We start from the raw sequence: 26,612 nt of genomic DNA, 5'->3' as shown, positions 1-26,612 counted from the left end.
ACCACCTTCTATACACACATACACACACACTGGACCCCTCACACACGCACTGCCTCCCATACACACACTGCACCCATAACACACACACACATCATTGCACCACTCACACACAAACACACACACACTCATTGCACCACTCACACACAACTGCACATACCCCCTGCTACAGGCCCTATCACCTACTACTGCCCCTTTCCCGGCAGACCTCCAGTAAGTTGTCAAACTGTTCTTAAATGGTTTGACTGCTTACTCTGGGAGGGCACCACGGCACTCCTGGAACCTTAACCACTACAGAGAGTTGTAGTGGTTATTGTGCCTGGATTGTTTCTTTAAATAATCTACCAGTGCCCCTCCCGAGATTAGGATCTGGACCCGTCTCTGCCTAAATATAGGGGTAATTTAGAGTGCTCCCTACCTTTTTATGACTGGATACATTATCATGAAGTTACATTATATATTTTGTTGCTTTGGAAGCTGTTATTTCATTACTTGCCTGCCACCCATCTCCCCAGTGTCGCCATTGCAGAAGTTCCATGTTACAGTGCTATTACACCAAGCATAGGCGTGCGCACGGGGTGTGCCAGCTGTGCCTGGGCACACCCTAATCCCTGCGGCACGCCTGTGAGTCTGCAGGAACGGCGTTTCCGCTGTTCCTGCAGGCACACTGCTGCCCCCAAAAGCCCTCCTCCTCCCCCCCCATGTCCCCCCTGTAATTGGGGGGGTGCCAAGAGGTGATACACCCCTCCCCTCCCCCCGGGCACTGTCTCCATCTCAGCCGCGGCGAGGGAGCTGTGTCCTCTCTGCTCCCTCTCGCCGCGCGGGCTGTCATCATATTCTGGCATCATATTCTGGCTCCCAGCATCAGCAAACGGCGTGCGGCGAGAGGGAGCAGAGAGGACACAGCTCCCTCGCCGCGGCTGAGATGGAGACAGGCACCCGACCCACTGGATCCCAGGGACAAGTCCACGCCAGCACCCCAGGTAGGGAGGCTGGGTGGACATTTTTTAATTTAAAAAAAATTATTTTGTGTGTGTCTGTGTGTGTGTCTGTAAGTATGTGTGTCTGTGAATGTATGTGTTTGAGTGTCTGTAAGTGTGTGTGTGTCTGAGTATGTGTGTGTCTGTGAATGTATGTGTGTGTCTGTGAGTGTGTGTATACGTGTATATATATATACATGTGTGTGTGTGTCTGTGTATGTGTGTAAGTGTGTGTGTGCACGTTGTGACCTTTATGGGCAAAGCAACACAGTCCTCTAGGGTAACAGGTATAGAACAACAGTCTCTTATGCAAAAATGGTGTGGTTTATTTACAGCATTCACAAAAATCCATGTAGCAATCAATTTGTTCAAAACTGCAGCACAACAGAAAGGAAAATCTACAAACAAAATCCTAGCTCAAATTCGAGCGCTAACTAAACATAAAGTAATGTCCCTTACTAAACCAGGGTAATAAACTACACAAATCAACAAAAATAAACATTGGTTTCACCAACCTTTAGCACCTGCTAATTAAAGCCTCAGCAGTTGCTAATTGGGCAGGTGAATGAGTACAGACTATGGAGGATTCTGGGTCCTAGATACTTATTTATTTATTTATTAAAAATTCTTAAGAAACGCAGTCTTATTACCCATAGGGTCTCGATGCGCATACCAGCAATAAAAAACAGACAAAACAATATCCAGCAAACAACAGCATTATAATCACATGCATTTGGACCAGGTTAAAAATTTTCATGTCATCCCGTACGCCTGAGCAAATAAAGCTGTTTTTAAGGTCCGGCGGAACTTCAGTAGATCATTCTCAAGTCTTAATGTCAGAGGCAGGGAGTTCCAAAATTGCGCTCCCTGAACTTCACTCGTTCTCCCTCCGCACTTTTTCTTTTTAAAATTTGGAATCTTCAATAAGGCTAAATCAGCCGATCTCAAGGATCGACTGGGAGCATAGCGTGTGAATTTATCCTTCAGATAGTCTGGTCCCATACCATGGACTGCCTTAAATACCAAACAACCATTTTTAAACAGAACCCGTTCACGAACGGGCAGCCAATGCAAGGCTCTTAATGATGGAGTGATATGGTCATTGCGGGCCACACCCGTAAGTAGCCTTGCAGCTGCGTTCTGTATCAACTGTAGCTTGTGTATGATGTTCTGAGGCAGTCCAAGGTACAGAGCATTGCAGTAGTCCAATCGGCTACAGATTATGGCGTTGACCACCGAGATTTGATCAGAGGAGGCAATGAATCTAAAAATAGACCTCAGAAGCCTCAGGTGGTAGTGGCAAGAGCTTACCACCTGATTAATCTGGGGCTTCATTGTCAACCTGGAGTCGAAAATGACTCCCAGATCTCTGACCTTGGTGGCAGGACTCGGAGGTGGAGAAAACGAGTCCGGCCATGAGGGAAAGATACTATTCACCTCCTGGTTACTGAAGATGATGCATTCAGTTTTGGAGCCATTAAGTTTTAGATAATTGGCTCCCATCCACGACTGGATATCCTGTAGGCAGGAAGAAAGATTGATTTGATCCTCCTTTTTCTTGGCCAGGCGAAAATACAACTGGGTATCGTCGGCATAGATATGATAGGGAAGCGTGTGGCGGCGGATGATATGGGTCAGTGGCCTCATATAGATGTTAAACAGGATTGGAGATAAGGCCGAACCCTGGGGGACTCCACATGTCAGGGAGATGTTAGAGGAGTAAAATGTCCCCAATTTTACCCTTTGAACCCTGTCATGGAGAAACGAGGTCACCCAAGCCAACGCCCTGTCATCCACACCAGCCACAGTAAATAGCCTCTCTGTCAATCTATCATGATCGATAGTATCGAAGGCCGCCGATAAATCCAGGAGTACCAGGGCAATTTCCTCCCCTCTGTCCAAGGCCCACAGGAGATCGTCGGACAGTTTCTGTCCCTCTGCCAGGTCGAAATCCCGATTGGAAGTCATCCAGAATGTGATTAGACTCCAGGTGAGGCTGAATTTGCCATACCGCCGCTCTCTCGATGATCTTGGCCAAAAAAGGCAAGGTGGAAATAGGTCGATTGTTGCTCAACTCGGAGCGTGGCACAGTTGGTGTCTTCAGCAGAGGGATAACCACAGCCTGCTTCAGAATGCCAGGCACAACTCCGGTGGCAAATGACATACTAACAATGTCTGCAATATAAGGGGCCAGAACATCAGCGGCATCCTTCACCAGCTGAGCAGTGCAGGGATCCAGCGATGAGGACGATGCCCTGAGAGACTTGAGGATGATCAAAATCTCGGGTGTACTAACGGGTTTAAAATTCGAGAACATCGAACCATCATAGGGTGTAAAAGTTTCTGCATCAGGTTCCACCACTATGTTGCTCCTAATTAGATCTATTTTTTGTTTAAAAAAGTGAGAAAGGGATTCGCAAAACTTTTGAGATGTTTCTTCTTGGGGAAGCGAACAGTTAGGATTTGCTAGGAGGTTTGTTGTGCGAAAAAGCTCTGCCGCTGAGTTTTTCGCTTTTGTAATCTTATCTGTGAAATATTGTTTTTTCGTATTTTTAATACTAGATTTATATAATTTTAAAGATTTTAGATATTCCAGTTTAAGGTCGGCATTTGTAATCTTTTCTCCACCGTTTTTCAGCTGCTCGACATCGCCATTTCATCTCTCTGGTCACCTGATTAAACCAGGGAGGGTTTTTATCTACTTGTCTTACTAGACAAGTTTTTTTCATAGGGGCTAGAAGCTCTATTGATTCTTCAATCACTGAATTAAACAGTAAGATTTTCTCTTCTACTGTATGGGAATCATGAAATTTAATGGGGTCCATTTTGCTGGAAAAAGTTGTGCTAAGAAGAGGTCCGGTGACTTTGGAAATATCTCGAGACCATGTGCAGATATTATTTCTTTTTGGGATGTGGGGGATTTTCTTCATTTCAACACCTACTGCCTCAAACTTGATCAAATTATGATCACTCCAGGCCGTGGGTTGAGGAGTAGCAGTCGAGGAAATCAACCCATTGTGAAAAATCCAATCTAGTGTATGTCCGGTTCTATGTGTAGGGCCGGATACTGCTTGATTATACCCTATGGTTTTAGCGTAGAGTATTAAACTCTGGGCATGAGAGTCCGTAGGAGAATCAGCCCATAAGTTAAAGTCTCCCAAAATGATGGAGGAGGTAAACTTGAGACTTATAATAGTTAGCAGTTCAGATATCTCCTCCATAAAGACGGGGGTACTAGTATTGGGCGGATGATAAATAAGAGCTAGACCTGCCATTTCCCTCTCAGTGCGCTGCCATAGACTCTGTCACAACGTATATATACATAAGTGTATATCATTTTTTTTGGGGGGGGGGGGGTGGGAATCTTGGGAGAGTTCCCACCCTTTATTCCCCAGAACTTGACCCCTGCCGGCAGGGGAGATCTCCGTATCTCCCCTGTCGGCTCATGCAGAGACGGCGCTATCTGAGTGCCAGCTCTGCTCTAAGCCTCCATGGGCCGGCGGGGAGATCCAAGATCTACCTCACATACAGCACACTAACAGCACCCTCACAAATACACGACACAAACAGCACCCTCACACACACATCACACAAACAACACCCTCACACACACAGCACCCTCACACAGCACACTAACAGGATCCTCACACACAGCACACAAACACCCTCACACACAAACAGCACCCTCACACACACCACACAAACAGCACCCTCACACACAAACAGCACCCTCACACACAAACCGCACCCTCACACACAAACCGCACCCTCACACACAGCACACTAACAGCACCCTCACCCACATAGCACACTACCAGCACCCTCACACACACATCACAATAACAGCACCCTTACACACACAGCACCCTCACACAGCACACTAACAGCACACACACACACACAAACAGCAGTGTATGTGTGTGTGTGTGTATATATATATATACATACATGCGGCGTGTGTTTGTGCTTTAGGGTGCACACCCTAATGCAATAGGCTGTGCACGCCAAGACACCAAGCCTCCATTGCCACCCCCTATCGGATGTAATTAGCCCTGCTTGGGGGCACTTCTACAAATACTTCTCCAACCAGGGCAATAATCACTGCTGAAATTGACTGACATGCTGGCTTCACTGTCTGCATCTCAGCGTCAGTGCATCCCATACTCCGCCAGAAAGGAACCTTGGCTATTGTCATAACTAAATTGTCATTACCGAAAGCAATATTAATATTATTAAAGGGTATTAGATAAGAATCTCTACTACTCAACAGTAGTACCAACATACTCATTAACTTCCTGATCTCTGCAGATATCAATGAGTAATAGCATATCTGTCACAAACCAGGGACATTCGATGGCAAAGGATCACTAAAGACTAAGTTGAGCACCATGTTTTAGACTTTTTTTTTTATAAAATGCTACCTATGAAGACATAGTCACCTTTGAATTTTGATGCAAACACACAGGATCTGCTCTCATTAGGAGCACTGATTGCTGAATGTATCACCCAATGCCATATTCAGCACAGCCTACTGAGGTAGGTAGTCCATTACTTGGCAGATGTTTTATTCATAAAGAGATAAACAGAGCGTCAGCTAATAGTACTCAGCCAAAAAGTGTTGCCCGTGCATGGCAGCACTCTGCGCTTCCTGAAACTGAAGTTGGGATAGGCGCTGTAGCCTACTTCGGGGTTAAAACGTTCAAAAACGGTTTCGTTCCTTGAGATGAGAATGCACCTGGGGGCCTCCTGGCACCATAACAACAAACATTTAGATTAAGTTGTCTGGATTGTTTCTTTAAGCTAATGGAGGAAATTGCAGTTTCTGCTAGCTGCGTGTCTATCTATGAGGGAGTCTGCACCAGAACTTGTATGGAGTGCGAAAGCTGCGCATGCACTGGTTGCATAAGAACGTCTAACACCTATATAGCCTAGAGTAAATCAATGGTTCAAAAAGTAAATAATGTGATCCGACAAATGTTACCAGACTACGATTCCTATTATTCCATAACTGATAGCAGTTGCCATTTAGGAACTGATGGAGGGTCACATTTGATTGCACCAGCACTTAGCAACTGAAGGATAATTGTTTTGAGAAAAAACAGTTATAGAAAAATGCATTCTGAAGGCCTGTTTGACAGCAAGTGCCAAGATGGTGCATTCTACTTATACATATTACAGACAGTTATTTGCTAAGTGAGGATTAAGATAAAGCGCCATTAAAAGTTTTTCGAAATATCTTCAATAACAAAGGCAGGATGGAAAACAAGAATCAGCTGCTTCAAATAATAATTTTAAAAACCATTTGTCACGTTGAGATAATTAAAGGATTTCAAATCGAGTGGCAGCTGCTGGACGAATTTTCCGGTTTATGTGAAGTTTTGGGAAACTTGAGATGGAAAAAGTGTGAGTGCAGAAAAATGATCACCCTCTATCTATGTCATTGGGTATGTGACAACAGAGCCAGGAGATATAAAAAGTAAAAAAGGATGGAGCACCTCAACTGCCTGGGCCTGCATCTCCATTTTAATGTGCTGCCGTGCTAAATGATAATATTTCTTAAGATGCTGAATGATTATCTTTTGTTATGAGCTGTGAAAATCCAGTACTGTGTATCATTAAAAAAACATGATGCTGACATCTAGCTCTCTAGCCTTTGCAGAACTATACGTTACATGACGCTTTGGCACTCCATAGATTATCATGGGCAAGTACAAAGAATCCTTTGCCAGACGGAATTTACCATGTGCCCATCCTTCAAATCAAAAAAAGCAGCCAATGAAAAGACATGTTCATTTTGATTTGTGATTCAGAATTCAGTTCAAAGAGCTTCTAATCTGGGCACAGATGCTTTTAATCTAGGAAACAAAAATCAAAACTATCTACCGTCAGCGCTAGCAGATAAATAACCCTCATGAGTGTTAGGGTTAATTACGTGGTGCTTGGCCAACATTTGCTAGCCAGCTGCCACATTAAGAAAGTAAAACATTCATAAATAAGTAAAAAGCCTATAGGGGTCATTAAGACCACATATTACTATAAGTGAGGTGTAAAATCTCCCCAAGCTTTTTTGAAAGTGAATGATAATTTCCAGTACCCTTTGCCAGTAAGCTAGCCAGCTGCCATGTTAAATAGCCAACGGCTGCCCAATTGCTAGTTTTAGGTATTTAGTAGATATACCACACCTGTCACATGGCAGATGGGGGCATAGGATGGTTTTAAACCTCCCTTACAGTAATATGGTATGGGGTCTTATTTACTCCCATAGGGTTTTTATTTATTCATTTATATTTTTAACTATTTAATGTGGCAGATGGCTAACATACACTGGCCAGACACCACATATTTAACAGTTGCATAGCTTTCTTGCTCTGTCAGTGGGCAAATAATACTAATATTACCATTCACTTGAAAAAAAGAAATGGAAGAGATAAATGACGAATGTGTGTCTTACCTGCATTTGCTACGGAGTTTTAGTAAAAAAGTGCTTTGTGATTATCCAATGTGAGAGCGCTGATTTTAATCTGGATCCAGGTGATTGTTGCTGATTCACTCCAAGTTCCGAATTGTAACTGTATTTGGCTTTAGTAAATATGAGAATTGCCATTGCAGTCGGAATTCAGTCAATCTCACCAGATATTGTGCAAACAGAAAAAATACAGTATATTGAATAACCCCGACTGACACACCATACACACACACACGCCATAGATTGCATATTTTAAGCCACCCTCCTTTCCATACCTTTTGGGTGCAGGAGGGTGACTTCCCTGGGATCCGGCAGTAGCAAGTGCTAACCAAGACTGATGGGAGTCTGTGGCTTGTACAGGCTATCCTGCCCTCTCTCTCTGCCTTCTCACCCTCCTTACATGCATATCTGTGATCTGGGAGGAAGTTACTTGTAGTCACTTCCTCCCAGCACTGTTATCAAACTGCCAATCTGACAGGGATCCTGTCATGCTGTTAAAGGACCACTATAGGCACCCAGACCACTTCACCTTAATGAAGTGGTCTGGGTGCCTGGTCCACCTTTTTTCTATAAACATAGCAGTTTCAGAGAAACTGCTATGTTTATATTTGGGTTAATCCAGCCTCTAGTGGCTGTCTCATTGACACCCACCCTCAGGGCACTATAGTGCCAGGAAAACAAGTATGTTTTCCTGGCACTATAGTGGTCCTTTAAAGGGCCACCGTTTCTGACTGGGCTCCATTTCAGACATTTCAGACATGTCACCCGATAGGCCTCCAAGTTTGTAGGTCCTGGTATGTCTCCAAGTGCTGCACCGTGGGTAGTTCTGCCACTGCTGCAGGAAATAAAGCAATGTGTTTATTGAGAAACTTCCTATGGTGGCCCTCTCATGAATGTAATTAATTTCCTTCTAGCAGTAGATGAAGTCTACAGAATAAAACATATCATGCACAGCCGTAGAGCAAAGTATAACAGAAGAGCAAGTAATACATGTTCAGCAAAATATGGTGGATCTGTCAACAGGACATGTGAAAATCATGATACATTGGCTTTTTTTGATTGTTTTGTTTAGCTTTTTTTGCATAATCCTTTTCTGGATATATTTTTTCACCTTTCCAATTTAAAAAAAAAAAAAAAATCACATTAGGTACCTCAACTGTGGAAACTAAATCATAGCCACCAAAACATGGAGAAGCTGATGAATGAAAACAAACCCTTTCAGCAATGGTAAGTGTGCTTAAAGAACCGCACCACACACATTAAGCATTTCAGTGTGTCCTTTTTTTTTCATTTTGAAAACAGTGCTGATTTCAATAGAAATTAGCACTTTCATAAATTAGCCGTGTTACACCCTCTGGCAAAATTAAATGTAAAAGCATAAAAGAGCTACACACTAAAGCATTTCACCTTATTGACAGGCTTTTACAAAGTGCTTTATAAAAGCCTGTCAGTAAAATGAAATATGGTAGTGTGTTACTCTTTTATGCTTTTACATTTTATCTTCAATCTTTATTATACGTTTATAAGTGTTATACCTAATTTTGTTTTAAATATGTTTTTATTTCATGTGTAATCATAGCATATATATCACGTTAAGCCATTTTGGTGCCTGCGTAGAGGCACTGCGTATCGTACATCTGGCATGAATTTGTACATGTTTAGCCATCGGGTGCGACCATTGCAATAGTATATTGTTCCCAGTATCCAGGTGGCTATTGCCGACAAGTGTGCTGATATTGGCGTTGCCACCTGTTCATATTTGCGTTGAGTAGTGAGAGCGTTTTTGTGGCTCAATGATTACACGTATGTGTGATCATGTCGGTGTAGTGTTGATGTATTTGTGTAGTTCAATACGTATGGTTTATTGGTTTATTGGTTTATGAATGTGTCTTACCAGGCGGGGCTGGCTCTGTCTTGGTGATGGTAGTGTATGCGTGTCTGGGTAGTGTCATAGTAGTTGAAGGGCTGTGCAGCCACGTATGCTGCATGTGTATTCTGTGGTTCTTCTCCCGTTTGGTGGGGTTTTGGGTGTCTCGGTCTGAAGCATCTGTCGCGAATCTTGGTGTTCTGGTGTGTAGCTTATGGGGTTGTGCACTTATCTGAATGGTATGTTATGTAGTCAGTAGGTGTCTTGTTTATGTCCGCACGTCTGTGTGCATGTGTGTCGCATGTGTATTCGTGTGAAGAACGCTTCAGGAACTTGGGTGGGACGGAAGAAAGAGAGAGAGAGAAAAAAGGGGGGGGGGAGGGCAGAGGGGGAGGTGGCTTGGGGGCAGGTGGATATCTTTGCCATTCGGTCATTCTTTATCTCCCGTCCCCGTTCCGGGTAACCCCGCTCCGCTGGTGCCCCAGGTGGTCGCCTTTCACACGTTTTATACCTAATTTTGGACCTTCCTGATTTCCTTGGTGGGGATTATACCACCTATACAATACAGATTAAGTAAAACATATTTTGCACTCCACTTGTGAGTGCATGTCCTTTTATTACTTTTACCTGTTTTTACAGTGAACACTAGATTTTTATTTCTGTTTTATTTATATATCTCAGGTGAGAATCTATGTAAACCAATACAGTGGGAACTCCTGTATACCCAAGTGTGTCAACTACCCCATTACATGCGTATCACTGAGAGTCAATAGTGAGCTCAGAAAATTATGAGTGTACATCACATAAATTCTTTATCTTCTGGTGTATTGAAATTGGATTTGAGAACACTCCTAAGATGCTGTTTCCCTACCTCTTTTCTCTACCATTATTAATCTACAACCAGAAAGAAGAGACTCCAGCTTGTGTTTTTCAAGCTGCCTACCTCATACTATAAACAATATAAGATTGAAGGCATTTAACCGGGCATAAGAGAGGTTTGTCAGGAAAGGATGGGTATGTCACTCTCTTTGTTGAAGTTTTCGTTCTCCGGGATATATCGAAAGTGACCGCATCTGGAATATAGGAACGTGCGGTGACGTCTAAGGCCCTGACGTCAGAGACCCTTTTGCAGGATACGAGACAAAGGAGCATAACCAGTTTTGCCAACAATTGTTTCAGAGATAATGTTGCGTTATCTGGCCAAGAGTCGAGGAAGTTGAGGATAATGGAGACGTCCCATAGCCCTGAATAGCGTGGCAGCGGGGGTCGTGCAAATCTGATGCCGTGTAGGAGTCGGCATACCAGTAGGTGGCGTCCTATCGGTGTTCCATTGATGCCTTGGTGTGTGGCAGAAATGGCTGATCTGTAGAGGTTCACCGTGCGGTATGCTTTGCCGCTTTCAAATAACGAGGTTAAGAATTGAAGGATCGAAGTCAGAGGAGCCGATATGGGATCCAAGTCCCGTTCCATGCCCCAATCGCGCCATTTGCTCCAAGCAATTATATAAGCTGGTCTCGTGCCGGGTGCCCATGCGCTCTCGAGAAGTTGGAGAGTTGATTCCAAAACTCCCTCGATTGAGTAGGGCTCCCTGAAACCAGCCACGCTGTGAGGTGTAGTAAACCTTGTTGAATCAGGGGATGGGGGGACCCCTGAAGCAGATAGTCGAAGTGTGGCAGGGTGCGGGGTATGTCTATCGCCATCTCCAAGAGGGAAGGAAACCATGGTGCCACGATCACTACAGTTCCCGTCTGTTGCCGTAGTTGCAGTAGGCAGCGGGGAATCAATGCAAAGGGAGGAAACGCGTAGTTCTTTGTGGAGGACCAGTCTTGGGTAAAGGCATCTGTTGCCAGTGCTGCTGGGTCCGGTTTCCAACTGAAAAATCTGGGAAGTTGTTTGTTCAAATGGGAAGCGAACAAGTCCTTGTCCAGAGGGCCCCACAGGGACTGGATGTCTTGGAAGACTCTGGGTTCCAGGGGCCAATCGCTGGAATCCATGAGGTGTCTTGAGCACCAGTTCGCCGTTGTGTTGTAAAGGCCTGGGATGTACTCTGCTGTGACCGAGATGCCTTGTACCAGGCAAAACTGCCCAAAGTCCCGTGCCAAATTCGCCAGGACCTTCGATTTCGTGCCTCCCAAGTGATTTAAATAACGGACTGCCGATATATTGTCCATTTTCAAAAGGATGGCACATCGGGTTTGAGTCGGAGAAAAACTGCGGATTGCAAAGGAACCGGCCAGGAGCTCCAGGCAATTGATGTGAAGTGATGATTCCACTTCGGACCATCTGCCACCTGTAGACACATTGCCACAGTATGCACCCCAACCGTGCAAGCTCGCATCGCATTCTATTATTATGTCTGGTGCGGTGCCGAAAATGGCTCTGCGATTCCAGGCTTCCATATGGGAGAGCCACCATTTGAGTTCTGTTTTTGCCTCTGTGTTCAGAGCGATCATGTCCATGTATGAGGTCCCGTCTCTCAAATGGGAGGCTTGTCGGCGCTGTAGCGCTCGATAATGTAGAAGGTAGATGGCCTGTATGGAGGCCGCCAAGAGGCCAATCACTCTCGACAATTGTTTTAGGGAGATCAGGGAGGTCGTCAGAGTCCGTCTGATCTTCTTCTTTAGGTTGGTTAATTTCGTCGCCGGTAAGTGTAGGGTCCACTAAGAGACCCCAAAACTCTATGTGCTGTGTGGGAGTTAGGATGGATTGTTTCCAATTGATGAGGAAACCTAAATTCTGTAAAAGAGTCTGATTCCATGTCAGATGGGTCTCGGTAATTTGGGTGGACTGAACCATGATGAGGATGTCGTCTAAGTAGATTATGAGACGAACCCCTTCATAGTAGAGCCATCACGGGCTTCATGAGTTTGGTGAAGCACCATGGGGCTGAGGATAGTCCTTCCTTGCCATATGAATTGTAGGAAGTCTTGGTGGTGTTGTGCGATTGGAATTGTGAGATAGGCGTCCTGTAGGTCCAACTTAACCATCCAGTCCGACAGTTGGAGGAGATCTCTGAGGCAGTGTATGCCTTCCATTTTGAAATTTGTTGTAGGCAACATAAGTGTTGAGTTGTTTCAAGTTGATCACTGGGCGGGCGCCGCCGCCTTTCTTGGCAACTAAGAATAGGTTGCTCACATAGCCTGGGGTAGTCATAGGGATCTCTAAGATGGCTTGTTTGTGTGCCAATTCCAAAACCTCCTCGGACACAAGGGAGGCGTCTTGTTGGGAAAACAGCATTTCCCGTGGTGGGGAGAGTTGTACTGGAAGGGACAGGAACTCTAAGGTATACCCTCTTACCGTGTTCAATACCCAGGCATCTGATGAGATGTGTGACCATGCATGGAAAAAATGTCGGAGTCTGCCCCCCAATGCCCATAGGGAAGAAGGAAATATGAGAGGACTTACCATAAGGTCATCTTCCAGGGCGGGTGCCTCTTGATCCACGAGCAACCCATGGCCGCCCACGTTGTGGGAAGAAGGCCGGGGTGTTGCGGTGCTACGTGAAGGAGGATTTCCAGTGTAGGAGCCTCAGTTCTGTCGGAATGAAACCCTGTTAACACGGCCGGACAGACGGCTCCTGGCTCTTCCGGCCCCACCAAAAACCTTAGGGTGGAAAACTCGATTTGTGCATATTCGATTGCGCCTTGTCTAGGGCAGTAAAAGTATGTACAAAAGAGCCAAGCTCTTTGACAAAATTGTCTCCGAACAGGAGACCATGGGCCTGGGTGCCCTGCTCGGTTATAGCCATGTTCACCAATTTGGGTTCTATTTTCAATAAAATCGCTTTGCGACGTTCTGTAGCCATTGCACAGTTGGCATTGCCAATCAGACAAATCACCCTTTGTATCCAACCACTTATGGCGGTACGATCCAACTCTTGGTAGTTTTTGACCATATCAAATAGTTTGGTTGCTGGGCCCAATATAGCTAATATCTTATCCTGGCAGTTGCGCAGGGAGAAATCTAGGCCACCTGTCTTGCCCAGGAATTGAATGATTTTTGGGTCCACTGCAGGTGTTCTGCAGGCCTCGTCAGGGATATTGGGACGTGGGCATTCTGCCCGCAGCTTATTACGCGTTGCCTTATTTAAAGGGTTGCAAATTCTTGATGCAATGTATTTGGCCACATGGGCCGCAGGGGACCATTCCGCCGACCTTGGATGACGCAGGTCATCGGGGTCGAACAGAGGTTCCCCATAGGGGTCTAAAAGTTTGTTTGCATCGTCTGGGGCCTTAAGCTCCATGTCATACGAATCAGATTGAGGCGTATTGTGCACTCTGGGATCATGGTCTTCGGCCATGTCATCTGACTCGGGATCTGATGGATCCTCCATATCCATTCAGGTCTCTTCTTCAATCTCGCTGAGATCCGACTCAGAGTCTAGTTGGGCTTTTGCCCTTTTCCATAATCTAGCCGATTTTGCCCGGCTAGTGGCTCTTTTGCGCGGTGGTACATTAGGCGCGCCATCTGTGACAGGTGTGTAGCTGTCCATCTGTGAGATTGAAGAGTGTTTAGTTTTTGCCATGGCCTTGCGGCCAGTGTGAGGCTGTGTTGGGGTTATTACAGGCAAAGCCTGGGTAACGGTCGGCTGAGCCGATTTTTGTGCTTCAAGCAGAGCATGTGTAAGAGTTTGTGAAATTGACTCAGACATTAGTTCCATGGCTGACGTGATGGCCTTAGTCATGACATTAGACATAGTGCTGTCAATCAGTAACTGCATATCAGTAGCAGGATAAAATTCAGCGGGGATAGCCGCTGCAGTATCAGATACCCCTGTAGGTGTTTTTGCACTCCCTAGATTGGTGCTATGAGACCCAGAAGGAGTGGGCATATCTTTGACACCAGGCATGTTGTATATAAAAACTGCCAATATCCCAATTTGTTATAGCAATTGCAACCTAATTGGTAAAACAATTGAACCTAAAGTGGAGGGTTGAGTAACCCAGAGGAAAAAAAAAGGGGTAGGACTTTAACCCCTTAAGAACACATGACATATGTGACATGTCATGATTCCCTTTTATTCCAGAAATTTGGTCCTTAAGGGCTTAAAGGTATTACTCACAGAAAACAGCAATATATATAACAGGTATAATCATACACACTAGAGGGGGCAAGGAGCCGTCCGACCGCCACTGCAGTTGAATCCCAACTCCGAGGTCCGGTCGTTGGGGGTGGAGCTGCTTGCCGAGCGCGGGAAACCAATAAAATGGCCGCCCGGATCGGCGGTGAGGAGAGCCCGGGAGGTACGCCGGGTTAAGCAGAGCTCGCGGCAAATATGTAATCAGTTTAAATGTTTACACATTTGCAAACCGCGAGCAGGGAGCCGGCCGCCGACGTGGGTGGTGGCCGTTCCGGTAATGTAAAAAAGGGCGCGAAGCGTCGTGACAGGGTGGGTGCGGCTCCAGCAGAATTAGGGTCTGGGAGTCAGGCTGGGCTGGGGAGACCCAAAGTGGGGAAGTGAAAATAGGAAAATACACATAGGGAATATGAAGCTACACAGGAGCCATCAATAACAATCCGTCGACTACATTTTTGCTCAGGCTTGGCATAAGGCAGCATTTCATGTAACCCGCCCCTGTAACAACTGCAAGTATCTGTGGATGTGCAGTGTTTCAGGCAGAAACACTGGATATACACACTCCTACTACCATGACCACTTCAAAAAGCAGAAATAATTCTCACTTGAGTAAAAATAAAAACTCTGTCTTTCGTTTCCTACTTTTACAAAATTTCCATTTTTTTTTTATATCTGAAGAAGAAAAAAAAGAATTAAGAGAACAAAATGTTGCTTTCCCAGATTTTTTTGTTATAAATATTATCAACAATGGTGGAACTTGCTATGTTATCATGTCAACTTCTACCTTGGCGCCACCTAGTGGTATATGTACCCAGACCTCCTTTCATATTTATGGGGTACCAATCCAGTCTTAAAAAGAAAAAGTTTGGGGAAAATCTAATTTTTAATTCTGGTAGCTAAAAATCACAATTTGTAAATCATTTTTTTTTTTTTTTAAAGTCGCTAGCTAAAGCTCTAGTTGAAATCAACTTAACTATTTCAGTCAAATCTTTTTAGTGGTGCAGCATAGGCTATATATAAAAGTAGGGATTTGTGGGGAAATTAAAGAGAAGTTTGCAAATTTTATGTAAATTTTGTCGAATTGTAAACAAAATACCTCCAACAATACTATTTTTCCAGGATTTTAGGGTTAGCATTTAAAGTTCTCCAGAAATTCATTTTTTTAGTGAATAGCCTTGAAAGTGTTAATGTATGCTACAGCAGTGAAATAAAAAAATAATAATAATAATAATACATTTTAAAGGAACATTTTAAAGGAACACTGCTATTTTAATGGTCACAGAGAGACTATGTGATTGGTGCAGAGTGGCGTCTTGTCACTTTTTCGCCATAGCCTCCCAATGCTTTCCTATGGGAAAGTTTAGGAATAGCCGAGATCATTGATTTTGATGATCTCAGCCAAAGAGGTTGAACTTCCCCAAGGAGATCGGTACGGCAAGAACAAAACGGTAAATACCCTTTTTAACCCAGGCCATGCTGGCCCTGCCACCTAAATGGTGATAAGGGCCTTATAGCGTTAGGAATACGTATTTGTATTCTGTGGCGTTATTATTGTCTTAACATGTAGTCTATATCATCCAAAGTGCTATCTCCTGCCTGATGCCTATCCTTTCCATACACTGAATAAAACATAAAAACGTTACGTTGTTGAACAGCAAAGCATGTGTATTGTAGTTTCAGAGCTGTGTAATAACAATGTATCACGCTATTATTTATGGGATATTACAGTAATATATGGTAATTCTGTCACTGCTCTTTGCGGCTACAGCCCACCAAAGTAGTTAGGATAATTGCTCCAGATGCAGAGAACAAATGTTTTAACATCTCTGTCTTCTCTTCCCAGCCCCTCTCTCTCTCGTGCTCTCTCTTGACAGTGCCTGGAATAAATCAATGTTCTGTAATTTTCCAGCCATAAGTGCAATCTTTGTGGTGAACACAAGAACAGGTGATCAGCAAAATATCAGACAGTGCGAGTCTAAAGCAGGGAGGAGGAGAGGAAGAAAATGAGAAGCAATTATAGAGAAGCCCCTCCAGCGCATGCTGCTCTTGCTCAGCTCCACTTCACGTGTCTACTTCAGGGAGGACTAAGAGGCTTCTCCAGCAGCAGGAGAGCGGAGAGGGCTACATTCTTATACCACACAGCGTACTTTAGGTCATGTAGACAAAAAGGAGATGTGGAGACAACAAAATGACAATACCAAACAGCCTGCTGTAAATGCGCGTATGCCAGCATTGACTTGCCCTGTATTGTCCCCTTGCTGCCGATGCTGGGTTGCTACATTGTATATCCCAGTTGTACATTCATATGTACCCCAGCTGTTCTTTCGGTTTAATGAGAAGCACTTATGATTTTGGTAATTTATTTGTTTACATATTCAGGGATTTATTCACTAAAACAACAAGTAACTGGGACAGGGGGTTAGGGGGGGGAACAGGGGATGGGACGAAGAGGTAAAAACCCAGAGCTGGTGAAAATTCTCATGTAATACGTAATACACAAAGGTTTCACTCACCTGAACATGTATACATTATTATTATTATTATTATTATTGGCCTTTATGTAGTGCCAACTTATTACGCAGCACTTTACAATATTCTAAAGGGTAAAATGTAACCAAATTCTCAATTAAGCAATCTATTACATTTGACAGGAACAATAGGTTGATGAGGTGCCTACTCGAACGAGCTTACAATCCAGAGATACATCTTAAGGATGCTGTAGTTTTGCAGCACTTCCTGTCACTAGTGCTTTATTTGAAGCCCTATTTAAACCCTGAACTACAGAGAGCCCCTAGAGGATGGGTGTGCCATGTAAGTAGATTCATTTAATCACAGCAGTCATTACTTAGGATTCAGTAGGACCTGCATAAAATGGGGTACAAGACATTGTGACAGACTTGTACAATACATGATCAAATTTTGTAACTACACTACCTTTATTTTACACACACTATTATATACTTTATAAGGATTACATACGCTATTTTATTGTGTGTTCCAGCACACTCACTCATTCATTCACTAAACAGCAATTTTAAAGCTCATGTAGGATGTAATATAATATTTTTTTGTTTGTTTTTTTTTCTGTTTTTTTTTCAAAATAACAGGGTTTTAATGTATGATCGTATATTGCATAAGCCTGCCACAATGCCAATGTACCAAGTTTTTAACAGGTCCGGTCCTAGCAATGGCTGCTTGGCCTAATGCCTGCTCTTATGACATTAATCCTGGGACTCTCTGCAGTGCAAGGTTAAATATATATAAAATATAATATTTATTCTGCTACTCTAGGCAAAGTTTATATGTATTCTTACAACGGTTTCCAACAACCTGAATAGCATTTCACTTTGTTAATGTTTACCCCTATGTATGCAACATGTGAATAATATTTAGCAAACCACATGAATGCAGAACATAATATTTTCATGTTAAAATAAAAATTGAAGCAAGGTTGTTAGTCAAAACATACTACCTAGAGCAGGGGTTGACAACCTTCGGCACTCCAGATGTAGTGGGCTACATCTCTCCTGATGCTTTGCCAGTATTATGGTTGTACGAGCATTATGAGAGACTTAGTCCGCAACATCTGAAGTTCTGAAGGCTGTCTACCACTGACCTAGAGCACAGTAGGTGTTTCCATTCTAGGCTATCATTTAACCCCTTTAGACCAAATACATTCTAGGCATGCCGTGATATAGGGGGGTTTGTCTAATGGTGTCCCTAAGAGGTGTACTTGTCTTGTATTAGTATTTTACATAATTATAAAAGAAACAAAATTATCTATATTTTGGTGAACGTATCGATTTTATGAAAACGTAATATAGAACATGCTCCCTCCCCTCTCAAGGAAATTAATTGTTGGCCTAAATCTCTTTGCTGACAGCTGACTGAAAGAGGTGAGCAGGAGAATCCTCCTACCAGCAGTTCTACTGTTATCCATCACAGTAACTACTCTGTATTTGCTGTAGTTGTCATAATTGCCCCTCTACAAACACATCTCGCACTTTGCTGGAAGAGAATAGGAAAAGAGGGACAGGTTTGTCGGACTCACAGGGAAGGCTTGTTCAGATAAGGGAAGTGTTCATAAGCAGGACGAATAATGCCAGAGAGAGGTGGGAGGCAAACAGGCCTAGGAGTAGGGTTTCATGACAGTGATGACACTCTGGAGACGATGAAACTATTCATAAAACAGTTCCTGGAGTAATTAACTATATTTTATGATCAATTAAATTTTTACTGATTTAGGAGTTCTTTTAGTCGAAAGTTAATCTATCATGAAACATTCATTTTAAGGTTATCATTTCTAGGTGAGCAATTTAAGTGCTCCCTTCACCATTCCAAATTAGGTTGACTGTATTTGTTAATGACATTTACTGTATAAGAACTTATAGAGCGTTTCTGTGTTGGGTAGATGAATACTACTCTTAAAATTATACTGATTAGAGCCCTTACATATAAAGAATTCTTTATTAAAAAAAACTATTTGGATATCCTATACCAAACAGTTTCTTTGTAAATTTGACTAACTAAACAGAACTTACTGTGATTTACTTACTGTACATGACTTGCTGTACACGATTACTTTCCCCTTCAATTATTAAACTCACTGTACACCCGTGGCATAGCTAAGTATACTTATATAGCTTGAGGACGATTGCGTCTTATGGCAGCCAGAGGGTGATCATTAAATTATTTTTATTCAGTTGTACGGCAATAAACATCACAGAAATTATGGAGACAGTGTTGCTGTGAATTTATTGCAAATGATCTTCGAGGCAGCTTGGGAACAGGGTTTTCTCTGTACAAGCACCTGCTCTTAAATTAAGCAGGGTTCATAGTGATTGTCAACTACATATACGTATAGTTCATTGCACCCTTTTATTGTTTGCTGTGCATTATCTAGTCACTGACTTAAAGGCACACTGAAGTTATCAAAATTACTATAGCTTAATGAAGCTGTTTTGGTCTATAGATCATACCCCTGCAGTTTCACTGTTTCATTCTCTGCCATTTAGGAGTTAAATCACTTTGTTAATGCAACCGTAGTCACACCTCCCTGCATGTGACTTACGCAGTCTTTCTAAACACTTCCTGTAAAGAGTCATCTAATGTCTACACTTACTTTATTGCAAATTCTGTTTAATTTAGCATTTATTATCTCCTGCTCTGTTAATAGCTTTCTAGACCCTGCAGGAGCCTCCAGTATGTGATTAAAGTTCCAATTACAGAGCAGGAGATAAAAACGTTGAAAGTAAGTTACATCTTATTGAAAATGAAACAATTTTGTTTTCATGCAGGCTGTGTCAGTCACAGCCAGGGGAGGTGTGGCTAGGGCTGCATGGACAGAATAACAAGTGATTGAACTCCTAAATGCCAGTATATTGAGCAGTAAAACTTCAGAGACATGATCTATACACCAAAACTGCTTCATTAACTGAAAGTTGCTTTTGTGACTACAGTGTCCCTTTACATTCTAGATGGATTTTGAATGGCTAAACCACTACGAATCCACTTAAAATTTAAACTGTAAATGACTTGGTTTGCTACTTAAAGTTCTTATTATCTACTTTTTCTAAATATGCAGAATCTTGACTGCATAAATGTATAAGGGCATGTCCCATAACATTTGTGTACGTACTTTGCCATTACCATGATGTGTTATATACTATGAAGCTCATTAATATTATAGTATGATTGAGAATTCAAGTAAAATAATCTCTTAACAACTAATTCTAAAATCTTGAAAATCTTTATGGCTGTGCGATATAGAAATGTCTGGTCTACAGCAGTTGGATTTCCAAATGTTGACTACTTCTACATGTTATTAAAAATGAATCACACGTTATGCCATTTCATCTTTGTATTTGCTCTACGGAAGTACCGAGGTCAGTAAATTCCAATTCATTTTGTTACAAGACACTATGGCCTGAATGGGAGAATATATGGGCGGCAAAGATACAGAAGCTATACACTAATCAAATTATAGATACAGGGCTTGTAATCTCCTGGCAGAAAGGGAAAAGGAGGATCATGGGAGGATTAAAAATTGGAAATACATTTATTTTCTTGGAGCTGAATTTTGACCTTATAATAATGGGATTAAAGAGCTTTCCAAGCGGAAATCAACATTCAGATATTGTATTTAAGAATCCTTCACTTTGTTACATGAATAGCATTAGAGTATGTTGATATCCTTTGCAACTACTGCCACCATGTGGCAATGCTGCAAATCTGCACCCTGTGAACGAAATGAAAAGAATGAATGCCCTTAATAAGGAATTGTGACAAGCAGAACATTAATATTAGTGCCTGCAGGTTTATCCTTGGGGATCGTGCCCTTGAATATATGTTAATGTGATGTTTATTTGTAGGGTTAAATAGGTAGGTTTCTGGAAAAACACTACATAAACTAGAAACTCTGCTTCGTAACAAATCACACAAAAAAAAAATTGATGCGTAATTTTATAACACAAACAGATCATTAGTTTTTTTTTAATACTTTTACCTCTCATTACTAGTATTGACTTTTTTGTAGATGTTTGGCTAACTGGGAAGAAGAGCATGAGACTACAGATTCCTAGAAAGTTAAAAAGATTTCAAAAAATGGAAAAACATACCATGTTCAAACCTAAGAATAAGGCTACAAAAATGAAAAATACATATCAACTTCCCTGCTGGGATTTGGAGCCTAGCTTCGACAGAAAACATGTTGTATTTAGCAGCCACTTGAACGGTCATATTGTTGTTTTAAGCAGAGATTTCTTCTAATATGCATTTTTCTTGGCTGTGCACACATTCTGTAGCCTTAGCATTATATTTGTTTAAAATTGATCAAAACTATAAAAATAATAAAAGATTTTCCAAACACCGGTGTTGCAGTCATTAAATATATAAAATATAAATATAGAATTTCTTACTGCTCCTCCTTTATTGGCTACTTTTTACTTGATCTGCCAATAAAATTAACATTTAGGGACTGTCCCCTAGCCATCAATTATCTTTTTGTCCATCAAGCATCTCATTTTTTTGGCACCATGAGCGTAATTGAGAATCACAAATCAAAACAAACATGCTCGCCCGTTGTGCTTTTCAGTTGGCTATGTATCTCCATGAGTTTTGGAATTAAACTGATCACCTGATCAGCTCAAACTCGGGAAAATTGCAGTGTGGACAGCAACTAATCTCCAAGTATAGTTCTTACCTAATCTTCCTTCATTTCATATGATTTTTACCTAACCTTAATGCATCAAACATTTCAAATGGAATTCGTTTTAGTAGTGTGAATGGACAGGGATGGGACGGCTCTGAGACATTATTGGTGACTTAGTAATAAAATGTTTTGTAACTAAAATGTAATTTAGAATAAGAACAATGTATCTTATTCACACAGATTGATTTCTAAACACACTTAATGTTGTTTAAAGATAATGTGATGAGCATTATTACTGTGGAGCTCTTTTATACACTCAGATTCACCAACAATTTGGAGCTCCTAGAAAAGAGGGACATTAAGATAGAAAAGAGAAAACAGATAGAGTTGGACCCAAAATAGAAACAATTTGGAGGTTGTACGCATTTGCTCATGTAGATTCATGATTTGGAAAGTCAGAAAGTCTGGAAAGCTTTTGACCTGCAATTGGGCTTACCCAGGACAATTGGCTAAAACATTAGATTCACATAGCAAAATGATTCAAATAAATCAGACTTCAAACATATGTAGACATATACGGGGCACTCCTCACTTACCGTCTGGGTTCTGTAATTACGACCCGGTCGTAAAACGAATTGGTCGGTAAGTGAGGTCTATGTTCGAGGAGTTCAGCAGAGTAGGGATTCCCTAAAATCTATGTTCGGGGAACGTTCCCCGAACATAGATTAGAGGGATTCCCTGCTCTGGTGCGAATGTCTACGCTCGGTTAAATTTCCCCGACCATAGACAAACACAGCAGAGCAGGGATTCCCTCAAATCTATGTTTGGGGAACGTTCCTCGAACATAGATTAGATGGATTCCCTGCTCAGGTAATCCCTCTAATCTGTGTTCAGGGGAAATTCTCCAACCATAGACCAGCTCTCTAGTGTGGGGAATCCTTTGAATCCCCACGCTAGAGAGCTGGTCGTAAGTGCGAGCCATGGTAAAACTGGTAGGTTGTCAAGTGAGGACCACCTGTATACATGTATTTCCAAAGATCCTTGCTCTCAGGCTATACAAAAAAATATGCATTGCCAGGTGCTAAATGTCTGGGTCAATCAATACAGAAAAAACAATAGGATGGCCAGCACTTATGGCATTTTCAGGGTTAAAACTTCTTACTTTATTGAAGGATCATTAAAAAAAATGATTTTCATTGATGAAAGTCCTGGAAGTGGACTAAAACGTCAATCCATTTTTTAAATGATTCTTCAATAAAGTATGATATTTTAACCCTGAAAAGACCGTGAGTGTTTGCCATCTTTTTCTTTTTTCTATACTTTTACCAATTTTTTTTTTTTTTTTATCATGGTATTGTACAACTCTGAGAATGTTAGTGGGCTGACCCTTTAGCATAAGCTGATTGATAGCTGAGGTTAGCCAAAAGTCAAACTGCATATAGTCAGTGGTGGGAAGAAGGGGCAATTAAGACAAAAGACAATTAAAATAGACTTGTCATTCATGAAATGTGTGGATGACAAAATCAAGTATGAATAAATATTGGGAATAGATCGTGAATGGAAACTGTCAAAGTTAATCGTGTTCAGATCAGTTACTTTGTTTCTACTGAAAAAAAAAATCACTTTGAACTTCCAACAATTCACTCTTTAGTAAATAACCTAAATAATAAATGTATAGTTTGAAATGTCTTTACCAAATTGCTTAAGGTGCGTCCATGCACCGAGCCCACACACGGCTAGATCCTTTTCCTTAGCAATACCTTTAAATACATTTGGGAGGGGGAAAAGCTAATTAACATATCCTTTTTTGTTATATCATTTCATTATTTTAAAAACAGAAATAGACTCACTTTAAAAAAAGAGCAGGGGTTAAATCGAGGCCTTTTACTTTCTCTTCAGGGCTGGAATCACTCACATGATTTTGTCAATCATTGTAATAGCTTGCCTGCGCACAAGCAGGGATGACCTCCATATCTGCCCTGCAAAGTAACAAAGTAAATGAGCCTACTTAGCATGTCTAAGAAGCTGCAGAATTCACTTAATTTTTTTCTTTTCTTGTCATTTTGCGGGCATGTAGAAGCTTGTTTCCAGCACTTCAGAGCTAGCTGCAATTTGTGCACACCTACCAACATTTTAAATGGACAACGATGGACACTTTAGTAATTGATTTGTGGATGTGGATGGGGCTGTTCTGAGAAACCTTTAGGTAACCTACTAAAGATGTTTGTAAAAATGTATTGTAGTTTAAAGACGCATTACTGTGAGTATTATTGCTGTGGAGCTCTGTTATAACTCAGACACATCAACAATATGGAGCACCTAGAAAAGAAGGACATAGGGCCCAAAATAGAGACTGTTCCTCCTAAATAGGGAAAGTTGGAAGTATGTTTTTGTGCACTATGAAACTCAGCATTCCCAGAAATACATACAGTCTCAATGTACTACCCTACCTCGCATTCACATTAAAAGCGGCACTTTTAGGCATCTGCTATAATGTGTGATGTCAATGTATGAGAGAGGGATCCACACTATCTTACTTTAACCTGTAATGCATAACTTCCAAGTGTCCCTATTTAGGAGGACAGTCCCTATTTTAGGCCAAAATCCCTCTGCCCCCCTTTCTACCCTAGTGCAGTGGCGTATCCAAAGTCTGATCTCGGGAGGGGCATTTGTAGGTTATTTAAATAACTAATCCATGCACAATAAGAACTACAGCTCTGTGTAGTGGTTATGGTGCCAGGAGTGCCGGGACCCCCTCCCAGAGTAAGTAGTTAAACCGTTTAAGAACAGTTTGACAACTTACCTGGGGTCTGCTGGGATATGGGGCAGTAGCAGTGCATAGGAGCAGTGGTGTGTGTGAGTGATGCAATGTGTGAGGGGAGCAGTGTGTGTGAAAGGTTCAGTGTGTGTGTGTGTGGGGGGTGTAGTGTAATGTCTAGGGTTGTGTGTGTGGGGCAATGTGTGTATGGGGCTGTGTGTGGGGGGGATGTGTGTATGGGGTGGCAGTGTGTGAATGTGTATGGTTTGTGTGGGGACAGTGTGTGTATGGGGGGATAATGTATGTGTGTGTGGGGCAGTGTATGAATATGTATGGTGTGTGTGGGGCAATGTGTATGTGGGGGGACAGTGTGTGAATGTGTATGGTGTGTGTGGGGTTAGTGTGTGTGGGGCAGTGTATGTGTGTGTGGGGCAGTGTGTGAATGTGTATGTGTGTGGGGGCAGTGTGTGTGTATGGGGGCAGTGTGTGTGTATGGGGGCAGTGTGTGTATGTGGGGGAAGTATGTGTGTGGGGGGGCAGTGTGTGTATGTGGGGGGAGTGTGTGTATGGGTGGCAGTGTATGTGTGTGTGGGGGCAGTGTGTGTATGGTGGGGCAGTGTATGTGTGTGTGTGGGCAGTGTGTGTATGGGGGAAGTATATGTGTGTGTGGGGGCAGTGTGTGTGTATGGGTGGGCAGTGTATGTATGGGGGGCGGTGTATGTGTATGTGTGGGGCAGTGTGTGTATGGGGGGGCAATGTGTGTAGGGAGGGCTGTGTATGAATGTGTGGTGAGGAGGGTAGGGGGGCTTTTTTATAATTTTTAAATATTTTTAAATAAATACATTTATTATCAATCCCTGGTGGACCGTGGGGAGTCCCTGGTGGTCGCAGTGGTGAGAGTAAACTCTAGCCCACAGCTCCAGGGCTAGAGTTCACTCTTGCGAGACCCGGAGTGTTGTCGTGGTAACTGCGGCAACGCTCTGTGCTCGCGAGAGTAGGACCCGGAGTAGCTGCAGGCTGAGCTCCCGGGTCCTCTCTCTCCTTCCCCTACCGGCTGCCAGCATGGTGCCTGTGGACCGGGGAGGGAAATCTGATCTCTTCTCTGGTCCGTGAAGGCACATTGCAGGGCTGGCGCTTGTACAGTGCCAGCCCTGCATTAGCCGGCAGGGGAGAGCCTCGGGGGGGGGGGGGGGGTTAATTGCCCTGTTGCCCCCCCCCGGGTCCGCCAGTGTTGTAGTGTCCCTCTTTTTCAGGAGCTACTTATTGTTGGTATGTCTGAGTGTATAAAAGAGCTTTACATCAATAATACTCAGCGCTAATGTGTCTTTAAAACTACAATTAATGTGTTTAGAAACCATCCTGTGTAAATAACATACATTGTTCTTGCTCTAAATTAAATTTTAGTTTTCTAAATTATCAGTATGTTGCCTAAAGTTTCTCAGAACCTCCTGCCCCCGGCCTCACATCCACTCACACCCCTAAAATCAAAGTGTCCCTCATTGTCCACTAGAAATGTTGGGAGGAATGCTTAAAATCCAATGATGGTTTATGGTTGGTATCATAATAATCAGGTCTTCAAAAAATGATGCACTGAGTCTGATTCAATGACGTAAGTGATGCTTGATAATATAATTTAAAGTATTCAATGCTGGCATAATATTATCAAGAACATAATAACACTATAGTCTTAAAAAAAAAAAAATCTCAAAAAGCTATACCCAATCCAAAAGTCAGACCCTCTCATTTATTTACAAAAGTTTTAAAGGGAGTTGTTTAAGCTAAACTAGCACAACATTTAGCGTCATAGTGTCATAAGGATATCAAGGACCAGATGCAGGGTATATTATTGGTTCTTAAGGAGTTAAACAATTGTATTGTTAAAACTACTTAATTTGTAAAACACCAACAAACCAGTAATATGCTAAGGCATACTTAAGGAAACAATGACAGCAAGATAAGAGAAGATTTAAATCTTGATATTGTGTGAAGGATTAATACAATTATCCATCTGTTAGGATTATGGAAACCAATCTATTTGCCATATTTCGTAGGTTAAGCAATATTAACTAATTCCAGGATTATGTTTTCAGTCTCGTGCCTTAACAGTCTCTTTGCCACATGGTTTTCGAGTTCATTGTACTAAAAGCCATTTGTGCGTCCTATCACTATAAGGGGTTAAGTAATTATGTTAAGATTAAATTATTTTAGTACACGAGCCGCAGCACAGGCATATCATGTGGCCTCTAAAAATGGCCACTGCTTTGTCATTTTTTTTTTGTTTTGTAAAAGCAGCTGTGAATTTCTCTGTGAGCAGTTT

This window comes from Pelobates fuscus, chromosome 9 (assembly GCF_036172605.1).
Source record: "Pelobates fuscus isolate aPelFus1 chromosome 9, aPelFus1.pri, whole genome shotgun sequence".
Lineage (NCBI taxonomy): Eukaryota > Metazoa > Chordata > Amphibia > Anura > Pelobatidae > Pelobates > Pelobates fuscus.
This window is presented reverse-complemented; position numbering follows the sequence as displayed.